Genomic DNA, 15000 nt, shown 5'->3' with positions numbered 1-15000 from the left:
CTAGGACCATGGAGAGACAGACACAGAGAGAGAGAGAGAGAGAGAGAGAGAGAGAGAGAGAGAGAGAGAGAGAGAGAGAGAGAGAGAGAGAGAGAGAGAGAGAGAGAGAGAGAGAGAGAGAAGGTGGACTGGAGGGAGGGGGGATTCTACCCGAAGCGAGCTCATTGTTGTAGCTCTCTCCCATTCCTTCATACCAGCCACTAAACGTACAGACCCTTGCCCCTCCTTCCTTCCCTCCCTCCTCCTTCATTTCAGTTTAGGCGTCCACCATTCGTGTTCCTGTGTCGGCATTTACAATTCAGGCATCGGTCACACGCGAACACAACACACACACACACACACACACACACACACCCAACACACACACATACCCAACACACACACACACACACACACACACACACACACACACACACACATGTACACACATACCGCCCAACATCCACTTAAAAAGGAAAGACGCTAAATTGAAGTTTACTACTACTACTACTACTACTACTACTACTACTACTACTACTACTACTACTACACACATACACACACACGCGTAGATTAGATTTTTTTTCTTTACAAAACCAAAAAAAAAACACTCAAAAAACAAACAAAAAAATACCAGGGATAATATTTCTGGATCCCGTCAATTATTCGACGTGCATGGTTTATATATCAAAGTAATACATGCTGCTGCAACTGCAACGAGACCACCTGTCTATCTGTCTATCTATCATCTAATCTTCCTCCAGTGATTCAGACCTCCACTTCACTTGCAACAGTGCATCATCATAGAGCAAAAGCAAAGAAGGGTGGGCATAGACCAAAAAAAAAAAAAAAAGTTTCACCATCTGATTAACCATCTGTCGGTGGTGACTGAAACCAGACCCACACTGCAGCAGACCCCACGGGCACTAACAGCAACAGCAACAGCAACAGCAGCAGCAGCAACAGCAGCAGCAGCACAGGTTTCTTGGCCACAGCCAATGCCTCTCAATTAGCCGCTTCACAACAATAACCACTAAGGCCGGCAGCAATTTCAGTAGGTCTATACTCTCTCCCTTCCCTCCCTACCCTACCCCCCCCCTCCCCACCTCCCCCCACCCCCACACACACACACACTCGGCCCCCCATCCCCACGATCCTCCATCCCCTCCCCTCCCCTCGCCGCCCGCATATCCAGTCACACACACTCTTTATTTGCAAAGAGACTCCAAGATCACTCACAATATTAAAAAACCAAAAAAACAACAACAGACAAAACAAAACAAAAAGCTTCATGAAAAGGAATTCGAAAGATCCTGCTGCCATTCTCTCTGGGAAATAAATACACAGCTTTTGTGAGCAACCTGATTTTCTACCTCTTTTCTATTCGATAACAATGCATTTTGTGTGTGTGTGTGTGTGTGTGTGTGTGTGTGTGTGTGTGTGTGTGTGTGTTGTGTGTGTGTGTGATTGTGTGTGTGTGTGTGTGTGTGTGTGTGTGTGTGTGTGTGTGATTGTGTGTGTGTGTGTGTGTGTGTGTGTGTGTGTGTGTTGTGTTAATAAAGTGATATCAGGTGGATCCCCCTCTGTCGCTAAGGTTGATATGGCGGAATACATTTCGCTTTGGTTTTTTTGTTTTTGATTTTTTGGTTGTTTGATTGTTTGGGGGTTTTTTGGCAGTTGGCTGATCGAAAACAATTGTTGTCAAGAGGAAGCTTCAGGATACATATCACGGCTATTCTGATCGAAAACAATTGTTGTCAAGAGGAAGCTTCAGGATACATATCACGGCTATTCTGGTCGAAAACAAATGTTGTTTGGTTGTTGTTGTTTTTTTTTTTATTTGTTGTTGGTTTTTGGGGGGTGCGGGGAGGGGGTGGGGCGAAGTGTTGGTGGTGATGGTGGGGGGGAGGGGGGGGGGGTTCTTGCACATACCCAGGCTATTCTGTTTGTTAATGTAGGTAGACCAGACTAGGGGAAGGGTGGGGGAGAGAAGGGACAGGGGAGATGGCGAGGGGTGGGGATGGATGGTGGTGGGGGGGGGGGTTGCGATACAATGAAAGCAGTGGACAGACGAGTAAGGAGAACAAGAAGTTTCTTTGGTGGGGGGCCGGAGGGGTGGGGGGAGTTTTCTTTCCAGCAACGAGATTAGTTTTCTTCTTCGGGGGTGAGAGGGAGGGGGGAGGGGGGGTATTTCGAACACAAAGAAGCGTTTCAAAATGAACAATGAATGCTAATGGCTAAAACCGGACTAATTCCTATTGCCAGTTCATTTGTTAAATTCATGAATAGATGAGGAACTGGCTCTCATTATCGAAGAAAAAAACAACAACAACAGCACGTAAATGTGATTTCCACAGTTAAGTAGGCGTGCGCGGTATGTATGTGTGTGTGTGTGTGTGTGTGTGTGTGTGTGTGAGAGAGAGAGAGAGAGAGAGAGAGAGAGAGAGAGAGACAGTGGCAGAGACAGAGAAGAGAGAGAGAGTCCATGGTTATTAAAGTCTACCGGTTTCTTCCACGAACCAAGCAGTAACGGACAGGGGGAATCGAGAGGAAGTCAGTTCTTCTCCTACTTCTTTCTGTCTGAGGTTCCAATAAAGACCGATGATTGTTACGTCCATCCTTTGTTCTCTCCCCCTTCCTTTTGCCGCTCCGTGGTGGAGAAAGCATAATTGGTCCAGGCGGACAGAAAAAAAAAAATGCAGGTGACTGATGACTTATTCCCCTTTGATGTGCCCTCTTCCTTCGGGAGTCGTAATTAAGATGGCGGTTGCACAGGCAGTGGCGGGGGATGGGTGGGTGGGGGTTGGTTGGTTGCATGCCCGTCACAATTACATCAGTGGAATGATATGATGATCGGACAGCAATTAGGTCACTGGAGTATAATGAACTAGAGATAGCAATTACGTCACGGGGGACGCGTTCTGATCAAGACGGCAATTACTGACGTCACTGGGTAGCGTTATGATCGAGGTAGCAATTACGTCACTGGGACGTTACGATCGAGGCATCAGGTACAGTAACTGGGACGTTCCAATCGAAACTTCAGTTATATGACCGGGACGTTATGATCAAGCCAGCAAGTGCGTCGCTTGGGTGTTGGTATCAAGGCAGCAGTTGAGTCCTGGGGTGTCACAATTGTACAAAAAAAAAAAAAAAAAAAACAACTATGGCATCACTTGGATGTTATGATCAAGACAGCAAATTGCTTGCTTCACTTGGGATGTCATGTTCTAGACAGCAAATTTACGTCATTAGGATGTCATGATCACACAGCTATTATGTTGCGAGAATAATTATTGTGATCATGACTTGAGACAGACAGCAGTTACGTTATCGGGATGTGATTGATTGATTGATGATGATGATGATGATGATACAACTACTACTACTATTGATAATAATGATAATAATATAATAACAATGATTAATGATAATCATCATCATCATCATCATGAATTATTATCATCATCATCATCAGTAGTAGTAGTAGCAGTAGTAGTAGTAGCATTGTTATTATAATTATTATTATGATATCATCATCATCATCATTTTCATTATTACTAGTATAAAGTCATGCTAACAACAGCAACATCAATTACAACAACAACAACACCACCAACAACATAGCACTATGTTATGTAGTGCAGAGAAAATACAAAGCGCTTTCACACCAGACATTCATTCACACAAATGCGTAACTCTCATTCAGAAGGATGAAAAGATCAAGCCTGTTAACACATCTAGGTAGAAAGCTAAAGAAACTGCGGACCGGAAGAGGGAAGGGAGGGCTGGGATTGGGGGGGTGGGGGGTGGGGGGGGGGCTGGGGGGGGGGGTAGGAGGGTAAAGGGGGAGGCTATTTTGGAAATGGGTAGTTGTGTTGTAGTTGGGGTTTTTTGTTTGTTTCTTTTTTCTTTTTTTTTTTTTTTTGTTTGGTTTGTTTTTCATGTTTTGGTTTTGTTGTTTTTTTTAATCAGACTTGAAAGATCGCAATCACTGTCAGTCAGTGGAAATGGTGCTGCGACACCAAATACGTCACGAGGGTGGAATGGCCAGTACTGTTACAGTCAGAAAAAAACACAAAAAAACATCTCTCTCTCTCTCTCTCTCTCTCTCTCTCTCTCTCTCTCTCTCTTATACCAACGATTCGCTGGCTTGCGTCCATGGCATGGCATGCACAGCCTCCATTAACATACGCCGCCCCCCTCCACCCCCACCCCCGCCCCTCCAAATCCCCACTTTTAAGGATGAGTGTATCACGTTTGTCCAGCTTGTATGTCCCGAACAATGAAGACCACTAGTACTCACCTTACTGAACTGATCCAAATCTAATTAGGACTCTCACCACGTGGTGCGGCATCTATTTTCTTCTTCTTCTTCTTCTTCTTCTTCTCTCTCTCTCTCTCTCTCTCTCTCTCTCTCTCTCTCTCTCTCTCTCTCTCTCTCTCTCTCTCTCTCTCTCTCTCTCTCTCTCTTCTTCTTCTTCTTCTTATTGGGTTTAGGCAAATTCAGGGAACTGATTCTTTCTTTATTGAAAGGAATTACAGCTAAGATTGCCCTGAGAAAGTTGTTCTTTGACTCTTGGATGGCAGGAACTGTTGGGAAGGTTAGACGGGTGTAGTGAACCTGTGTGTGTGTGTGTGTGTGTGTGTGTGTGTGTGTGTGTGTGTGTGTGTGTGTGTGTGTGTGCCCGTGTTTCCTCTGTGTGTGTGTGTGTGTGTGTGTGTGTGTGTGTGTGTGTGTGTGTGTGGTGGGGGACGGGGGGTATGGGGGGTATTTAAGCCGATTCATTATTCATGTGTGTACATCCCTTTCAAGCTTTGGCCGTGACGCCATCTTTCCTTCTGATCTTCAGGAGGGTCCGTCTGCTTTGGGGGAAGGCACGGAGCTCGCTGATCCTATCCTCTTGTCCCCCCCCACCCCCACCCCCATCCCCTCTCCCCCCCCCCCTCCCCTCCCCCCCCCCCCTCCCAAACCTCCCTTCCCCCCTACCCCACCTCCTCCATGCATGTCAGAATGATCACATCTTTACTCCACGCTCAAAAGCAGCTTTTCTAGGTCCGATTCTTAAAGACTGGCTGCTGCCACTGCCTTCAGTTTAAATTCCGTAATGGACAGTGACTCTATCGATGAGGTCACAAAGTGTGTAGGTCTACCGCCACTGACTGACTCAGTCTCTGCTTTAGTTGTTTTTGTTGGTTGTTGTTTTTGTTTGATTGTTTGTTGTTAGTTTTTTAAAGTATTTTTTTTCTGTTTCTCTTTTCTTTCTTCTTTTTTTTATTTCTTTTAAATTTTTTCGTTGTAGAAAAGTTGATGAACCAGGACGCAGGCGGAGGAAGCTTGTTTCTGTCTGTCTGTCTGTCTGTCTGTCTGTCTGTTTGTCCTCGTGTCACCTGTCTGTCGTACGTTTCAGTTGTGGTATTTGCATCATTTGGATCCCCTTCAGAAGGGCTGTGGCCTTTCCTCAATAGGTTTCGTTTCGTTTGGTCTCGGTAGTTTTTTTTTTTTTTTTTTTTTTTTTTTTTTTTGGCTTGTTTGTTTCTTTGTTTGTTTGTTTGATCCTTGTCCCATCCTCTCTACCTCCCTCTCTTTGTCTCTCTCCCTTCAGAAGGGGCTGTGGCCTTTACTGACTACAAACTTCGTTTCGTTTCGTTTCGTTTCGTTTCGTTTCTTTGTCCTTATCCCAATCCTTTCTACTTCCTTTCTGGCTCTGGCAATTATGTCCCTTTTGTGAATGAAAGAAATGAAGGGTGCGTGTGTCTCTGGGCCTCTGTATTGTGTCTATACCAGGGGAACTGCTCGGTATTGATTTTGAAAAAAAATTTATTATATATATATATATATATATATATATATATATATATATATATAAATCAGCGGTTGGTTTAGTGGCTGGCAGTTTGTTTTTTCCTTGTTTTTATATGTTCTGCTTTTTTCGCTTTTTTCCGTGTGGTATACATATGAAATGAATTTACCGACCATACCAGGCTAATATATCGCAACCACCACAATAATAATCATTGGCTAATGTGTGTGTGTGTGTGTGTGTGTGTGAATATGTTTGATTGATTTAAAACGCCACGAAATTCCTTTTTTTTTTTAAGTTTAATTTTGTTCTTTATTTTGCTACATTCCACATTGTGATGTCATATGATGTGTGTGTGTGTGTGTGTGTGGCAAGCATAGTCATAACGTTCTATGCACTGAGGAAAAACAACGAAATCTTTGTGTGTGTGTGTGTGTGTGTGTGTGTGTGAATTTAAGTAGCAGTTTAAACAGGACGATGTCTGGTCTGAATTTCCCATCAATGTTATTAAAAAAACTAAAAGTGAAGTAAAAAAAAAAAGTTTGAAGGTATAGTGGCGGTGAGGATGCAGGTACTTTGTGGGTCAGACAAACTCGTTCACTTCAAAGAGGGACCGTGGGCATTTTTTGTGTGTGTGCGCCTGGAAGATTGTGGGTAAGGGAGGGAGGGACAGAGAGATAGAGAGAGGGAGGGGTGGAGAGAGAAAGACAGACAGAGAGAGAGAGAGAGAGAGAGAGAGTTGGATGAACAATGCAGGAAAGGACGATTGGGGTTATGGAGGGGGGTGGGGATTGGAGAATGGAGGTGGGGAGGGAGGGGGCTGGAATGGAGGGGAGGGGAGAGGGTGAGGGAGGAACTGCGGGCAGGCACGCACCACTGTCATAAAGTGGCAGGCGGCCCACACTAGTGGCATGACTTGCACACCCCCCCCCCCCCCCCCCCACCCCCCACAACCACCCTCACCCCCACCCAACACACACACACACACACACGTGCGTTTCACACACACACATGAACACACACAGACACACACACACACACACACACACACACACGCACAAGCATACACTCACAGACTCACAGACACGAAAATGCACACAGCAAATTAATCAATCAAGCAATGAAGCAATCAGTCAATCAATGTGTTCTTCGAGTCATTCGCGGTCTTTTCACACACATGCACATAGTTATATGTACACACACACACACACACACACACACACACACACACACACACACACACACACACACACACACACACACACACACACTTTTGAAAATAATAAATCGCACAATAATCCGACATGGTTGGAAAGAGAAAAAAAAAAAGAAAAAAGGAAGAAAACAGCTTAATCATCGCTCAATGGCTAGGCATTGAGTACGATTGTTTTTCTTCTTGTTTCGTCCCTTGCATTGAATGTTATATTTCTTATATTTAAACATCATCATCATCATCATCATCATCATCATCATCATCATCATTTTTGCACGTTCATACAAGTCACTGTAGACGAAAAACATCATTCACATATTAGTAAACAATAACAGAGTACTACCGTAACAATTCACTTGCAAGGGTATTTCTGTTTCTTAACAAATAAAGAAGAAAAACAAACAAACAAACAAATTTAAAAAAAACAAGCAAAAAGCAAGTAAATGAATAGAAAAGTAAAAGAGAAATAAAAAGACAAAAAGACCGAGCAATACAAACAATGAATGCTCCTCAAAGAATGTGGACCTGTTCAAAAGGATCTACACTAATAAGTAAGTCAATGATTAAATTTATAAATAATCAATAATCCCGGGGTATCACTGGACAGAATATGCTGGATTTTCAATTAGTGTTCCTTCATCATTAATTTCAAAAAGAGAATACCATCTTAATATCTAAGAAATTCACTGCTTATTCCCAACCCTTCTACAGGATTGCTGTCCGTTCTTATAATTAGTACTGAGAATCATGTTTTAAAGATACTAGGTGTGTGGGAACCATTTCCTCTGGAGTCCGAGGTCATTCATCTGAAGATAATTCATATATTGTTCAACCTTGTACCGTTCGCTTAATTCTTTCAGAAACATTTGTATATCAGCATTGATTAAAAAACAAACAAACAAACAAACAAAAAACCTTCACAAGTAGTCTGACCCATCCGTTCACTTTCACTTTTAGTTTCTCAAGGAGGCGTCACTGCGTTCGGATAAACCCGTACTCGCTACACCACATACTGTGTGGGAGATGCTGCTTGTCGGTAGCATAACCCCACGTGCTTGTCAGGTCATGATGACTGCATGGATATCATTCTATCAATTGTGTGCAGCTTTTCCATGTCAGAGTGGAAGTCTTTCTTCACAATGCTGCCGATGGACATATATATATATATATATATTCTTTTTTTCTATTGTGTCACTATTATTATTATTATTTAATTATTATTTATAATATATTCAGTTATATGTATATATATATATATATATATATATATATATATATATATATATATGTGTGTGTGTGTGTGTGTGTGTGTGTGTGTGTGTGTGTGTACAGAGAGAGAGAGAAGTGAATGTGAATGTTAATCGAGCTATGGATAATATGCAATGCAAACTGGATCTGTTGAACAGCGTCTATAATATTCCCGTGCCTTCGAGTCAAGGATGTGAAGAAGTGGAGGAAGATGGAGGAGGGAAATACAACTGAGAAAAAGCAGAGAGACAGACAGACATACAGACAGAGAGGAAGAGAGAGAGAGAAAGAGAGAGGGAGAGAGAAAGAGCAAGAGAGATAGACAGATTGAAAGGGAGTAAGAGAAAGATAGATAAACGGAGAGACAGACAGCGAGAGAGACAGACACAGACAGACAGACAGACAGACAGAATATATATAAATACATATTACACACACACACACACACACACACACACACACACACACACACACACACACACACACACACACGTATATACATACATACATACATACATATATATATATATATATATATATATATATATAGATAGATAGATAGATAGATATAGATATAGATATATATATATATATATATATATAAGAGAGTAAGAGAGAGAGAGAGCGGAAAGTAAAAGGCATGAGAAAAAGAGAGAGAGGGAGGAAGGGAGATAGAGAGCAACAGAGATAAGAGAGAGCGAGAGAGACAGGTGGACAGACAGACAGACAGAGAAAGGGAGACAATGACAGAGACAGAGAGAAGCAGACAGACAGACAGACAGACAGAGATAAAAGAAAAGAAACAAACAGGCAAACAAAAAAGAAACAACAAAAAAGTATGAGCCACAACAGTCTGTATGACCAGAGGCTCTGTGTGTGTGTGTGTGTGTAGCAGGCAGGTATAATTACATATGTTCCTCAGCTAAATTCGCTCAAGGGTTCCCTTACCCATTCAGCATGTGGTTTAGACAACAGTGTGAGCGACGCTTAAGGCTACTGCTGCTTTGTGACAGTCCTACGTGGCAGTTGTGCTTTGTTTGTCAAGATGGTTGTTTGAGTGAAGAGGACGTGAGTGGAATGTTGACAAGGACGTTCCCCTCAGCTGCTGAGTGCGTCATCTCTATCTATGTGTGTGTGTGTGTGTGTGTGTGTGTGTGTGTGTGTGTGTGTGTGTGTGTGTGTGTGTGTGTGTATGTGTGTCTGTCTGTCTGTCTCTGTCTGTCTGTCTGTCTCTCTGTGTCTCTGTCTGTCTCTGTCTCTGTCTGTTTCTGTGTATATGTATGTATCCATGTATGTATATATGTATGTATCTATCTCTCTCTCTCTCTCTCTCTGTCCCTCTCTGTCTCTGTCTGTCTCTGTCTGTCTCTCTGTATATGTATGTATCCATGTATCTACGTATGTATGTATTTAACTATTTATATGTATATATATATATATATATATATATATATATATATATATATATATATATATATATATATATATCTGTATATGTATGTATCCACGTACCTATGTATGTATGTATCTAATTCTCTCTCTCTCTCTCTCTCTCTCTCTCTCTCTCTCTCTCTCTCTCTCTCTCTCCCTCGTCCTTGTTATGTGGACATGTTCGGTTCACAGTCACTCAGGCACATCAACTTCCGGTAAACAAAAATGGCGGGGGATTGGTGGAGTCGGTGTGAGCTGAGTTTGTACTGTAACCATCATTATAATGTGGCTCGTCTTGCTTGGACCATCCGTAGAGGAAGTGTACCATTTCTGATTCTGTATAGTTTTCCCATTGCGGTTCATAAATGAATGAATGAATAAATGTAAGAATGAATAAATTAGTGAACACGTATAGTAGTTCAATAAATGAATACATAAATACATAAAGGAATAAATAAAATGAATGAATGAATGAATGAATAAGAGTAAGGAAAGGAACAGAAACACACACTCACACACACACACGCGCGCGCGCACGCATGCATGCACACACACACATTGTTCACATTCCCGTTTGCGAGGGCCCAGTGTGATGTCAGTCTTCAGTTTTCTTCCTTTCGCAAAACAACACTGCTGCCCTTGAACTTTTACACTGATGGTGAAACGTTTCAGGTATCGCAAGTTACCATTTTTATTCCCCGATATGACAGAGAGAGAGGGGGAGAGGGGAGGGAGAGAGACAGAGAGAGAGAGGGAGTGAGTGAGAGCAACTGACTGCATTGTCGAACTTTTGGGAACTGGCGATTCAGGATCACTGATTTATTGATTGGCGCGAATCAGGAATTTTAGGCGAATGGAGATGGCAACTTTGAGACAGAGCCCCATTCAGGACTACAGTTCTACTCGGCACACACCACGAGCTGCTGCCTGCAGGCATGGCATCAATAATTACAAAACAGTTGGCTTTGAAGTCATGTCGCTCTAGACATCTATCTATCCATCCATCCATCTATCTATCTATCTGCTTATCTATCTATCTATCCGCCTTCACAATACACGCACGCTCCGCCGCGCAGGAAAGAGAGAGAAAGAGAGAGAGAGGGGGGGGGGGGCTAAGAGAGACAGAGACAGACATAGAGACACAGACGGAGACACAGAGAGGGAGAGAGAGAGAGAGAGGCTAAGAGAGACAGAGACAAACATAGAGACACAGACGGAGACACAGAGAGAGAGAGAGAGAGAGAGAGAGAGAGAGAGAGAGAGAGAGAGAGAGAGAACGCACTTCTTTCTTTTTTTTCTTTCTTTATTATATTTTTTAAACAACAGCCTTATTATTGATTGCCGTTTCGTGACCTTCTAAACTGCCAGGTAAGATGAAAAGGATACATTGAAATATCACCAGTCATTGATTTCATTTTTCTTCTTCTTTCTTTCTTTCCCCAAGCATTTTGTCTTGAGAGCGATGTCGCTGGCAATCCTGTGTTGTCGATCTGTTTGGGGCAATAACTCCGTTCTTTAAGCACTGCAGCCTGCTGTGTAGAGCCATGTCGTTAACTTAGAGTCATCCGGCGTCGTTGCCCTTCTCGTCAGAAAGGAAAACAAATGGCTTGAAAGCGCAGGGCAGGGAGGTATGCTGCTGTTGCTGCTGCTGCTGCTGTTGTTGTTGTTGCTGCTGCTGCTGTTGTTGCTGCTGCTGCTATTGCTGTTGTTGCTGCTGCTGCTGATGCTGCTGCTGTTGTTGTTGCTGCTGCTATTGCTGCTCTTGTTTCTGCTGCTGCTGTTTTTGTTGCTGTTGCTATTGCTGCTGTTGCTGCTGTTACCTGCAGTCCATGGTAAGGCGAGAATCGGTGGAGCAACTGTGGCCTGGTGGGAAAGGAAAACAAATGGCTTGAAAACGCCGGATAGGGAGGTCTGCTACTGCTGTTGTTGTCGCTGCTGCTGCTGTTGCTGTTGTTGTCGTTGCTGCTGTTATTGCTGTTGTTGCTGCTGTTACATGCACGTCCTTAGTAAGGCGAGAATCAGTGTAGCAACGGTGGTCTAGTGGTCGAGGAAAATAAATGGTTTGAAAGCGCCGGAGAGGGAGGTCTGCTGCTCCTATTGCTGTTGTTGCTGCTGCTGCTGTTGTTGTTGTTGTCGTTCCTGCTGCTGTTACTGCTGCTGCTACTGCTGTTACCCGCACGTCCATGGTAAAGTAGGAATCGGTGGTCTGGTGGTAAAGCGGCCGACAAGGAAGTGAGTAGTCGAGTCAAAAGGTTCGATTCCCATGATAAACATGTCTGTAGTTGCTCGCTAACATGCACCGTCCATAGGTAAGGTGAGAATGATCGGTAGAGAGGTGGTCTCGTGGTTATGCTCACTGACCAGGAAGCGACGAACATTCACGGGTTCGATTCCAGGCCCTGCAGCTGCAAGCTAACCTGTACGTCTTCGGTGGTGGGAGAGGATCGATGATGCGGCGGTGGTCTTGTGGTTACACGGCTAGGAAGCGAGTGTTCACGGGTTTGATTCCCCATATACGAACCGAGATTTTTACTCCACGCCCCCCACCCTCATATCACCCCCTTCGCTTCTCTCCCACTAGATCCCGGGTGGTGCCCTGGGTGCCCGTCATTCGGATGAGACGATAAACTGATGTCTCTTTCTTGCATGATGCACTTTAGCGCACGTAAGAGAACCCCCGGCAACGAAAGGGTTGTCCCTGGCAAGATTCTGTAGGGAAAACCTCACTTTGGTAGTAAAACAAACTCGCGCGCGCGCGCGCACGCACGCACACACACACACACACACACACACACACACACACACACACACACACACACACACACACACACACACACACGCACGCACGCACACACACATACACACACACGCGCGCGCGGGGGACCTCAGCTTATCGTCCGTGTTGGTGTGGGTTGTCTGGCGATGGTCTTCGTCTGTCTCCCATTCTGTCTCTGTGTCTCTGTCTGTATGTGTGTGTGCGCCTGTCTCTCTGTCTGTCTGTCCCTCTCTGTGTGTCTCTGTCTCTCTCTCTGTGTCTCTGTCTGTATGTGTGTGTGCGCCTGTCTCTCTGTCTGTCTGTCTCTCTCTCTCTGTGTCTCTGTCTCTCTTTCTGTTTCTTTCTCTGTCTCCCATTCTGTCTCTGTGTCTCTGTCTGTATGTGTGTGTGCGCCTGTCTCTCTGTCTGTCTGTCTCTCTCTCTGTGTCTCTGTCTGTATGTGTGTGTGCGCCTGTCTCTCTGTCTGTCTGTCCCTCTCTGTGTGTCTCTGTCTCTCTCTGTGTGTCTGTCTCTCTCTCTGTGTCTCTGTCTGTATGTGTGTGTGCGCCTGTCTCTCTGTCTGTCTGTCTCTCTCTCTGTGTCTCTGTCTGTATGTGTGTGTGCGCCTGTCTCTCTGTCTGTCTGTCCCTCTCTGTGTGTCTCTGTCTCTCTCTCTGTGTCTCTGTCTCTCTTTCTGTTTCTTTCTCTGTCTCCCTCTGTCTCTCTGTTTCTCTGTCTCTGTCTGTCTGTCTGTCTGTCTGTCTGTCTGTCTGTCTGTCTCTCTCTCTCTCTCTCTCTCTCTCTCTCTCTCTCGTAAACACACATGCACAAGTTCACACACACACACACACACACACACACACACACACACACATACACGCACGCACATACTCACACACACACAATGGACACGTCTAATATCTCACAAAGTGAAAAGACTTTAAATTAAAGAAAGAATATACCTGACAGACTGTCGAACGTGAAAACGCTTGAAAGCAAACGCATACATAAAACGATCACCCGTATCTCTCTCTCTCTCTCTCTCTCTCTCTCTCTCTCTCTCTCTCTCTCTCTCTCTCTTTTGTATTTGTATTTCTTTTTATCACAACAAATTTCTGTGTGAAATTCGGGCTGCTTTCCCAAGGGAGAGCGCGTCGCTACACCACAGCGCCGCCAATTTTTTGTATTTTTTCCTGTGTGCAGTTTTGTTTGTTTTTTCCCATCCAAGTGCTTTTTTTTTTTACAGAATTTTGCCAGGAACAACCCTTTTGTTGCCGTGGGTTCTTTTACTTGCGCTAAGTGCATGTAGCACACGGGACCTCGGTTTATCGTCTCATCCGAATGACTAGCGTCCAGACCACCACAAGGTCTAGCGGAGGAGGGAGAAAATATCGGCGGCTGAGCCGTGATTCGAACCAGCGCGCTCAGATTCTCTCGCTATCTAGGCGGACGCGTTACCTCTAGGCCATCACTCCACATATACATGTATAATACAGATAGATAGATAGATAGATAGATAGATAGATATATGTATATATATATATATATATATATATATATAGAGAGAGAGAGAGAGAGAGAGAGAGAGAGAGAGAGAGAGAGAGATGTTTCATTTCATTTATATATAGATATATATAGATATATGGTACATCAGAACAAACCCAGACACATTTTTGTTTTCGATATGGTCTATAACGACTTCTCTATATTCAATACCACTCTCTCTGTAGGTCTGCTTGTCTGTCTGTCTGTCTGTTTATCTCTCTCTCTCTCTCTCTCTCTCTCTCTCTCTCTCTCTCTCTCTCTCTCTCTCTCTCTCTCTCTCAGTCAGTCAATCAATCAATCTATCTATCTATCTATCTATCTATCTCTCCCTCTTCACACAATCTCAACACACACACACATCTTCTTAATATGCTCCTGTTTATGTTTCATTAAACTTCAAGGTTTTATGACAATAAAAAAAAAGTAGCATGCTCATGTTTATGTTTCATTGTGTCTTATAAACTTCAAGGTTTTATGACAATAAAAAAAAGTATCATGCTCATGTTTATGTTTCATTGTGTCTTATAAACTTCAAGGTTTTATGACAATAAAAGTATTATGCTCATGTTTTTGTTTCATTGTGTCTTATAAACTTTAAGGTTTTATGACAATAAAAAATATTCTATTCTATTCTGCTCTTCACACACACACACACACACACACACACACACACACACGTCTACATGTTAATCCACTCTTAATGGACACGCATGCTCGCACACATAAATAACATATGCCTTTTTTTTCTTCTTTTTTTTTCTTTTTAACGTGATGTCAGCTTCCTGAATGCTTGACGTCTTTTCCCCAGAGGGCGACATTATGAAACAGTGCCCCAGACATGACGTGATCATTGAACCCTGCACACAAAATGAGTGACAATGGTCGGGCCATTGTTATAATCATCCTTTCCGTTGTGTGTCAAAGTTTCATTGTTGGTTATCAAATAATCTGATCCGGACCATCTGCCAGTAAGTGGTTGATGCTTATCATTATGGAATTATTATTATTATTAGCATTAGCATTTA

This window comes from Babylonia areolata, chromosome 11 (assembly GCF_041734735.1).
Source record: "Babylonia areolata isolate BAREFJ2019XMU chromosome 11, ASM4173473v1, whole genome shotgun sequence".
Lineage (NCBI taxonomy): Eukaryota > Metazoa > Mollusca > Gastropoda > Neogastropoda > Buccinidae > Babylonia > Babylonia areolata.
This window is presented reverse-complemented; position numbering follows the sequence as displayed.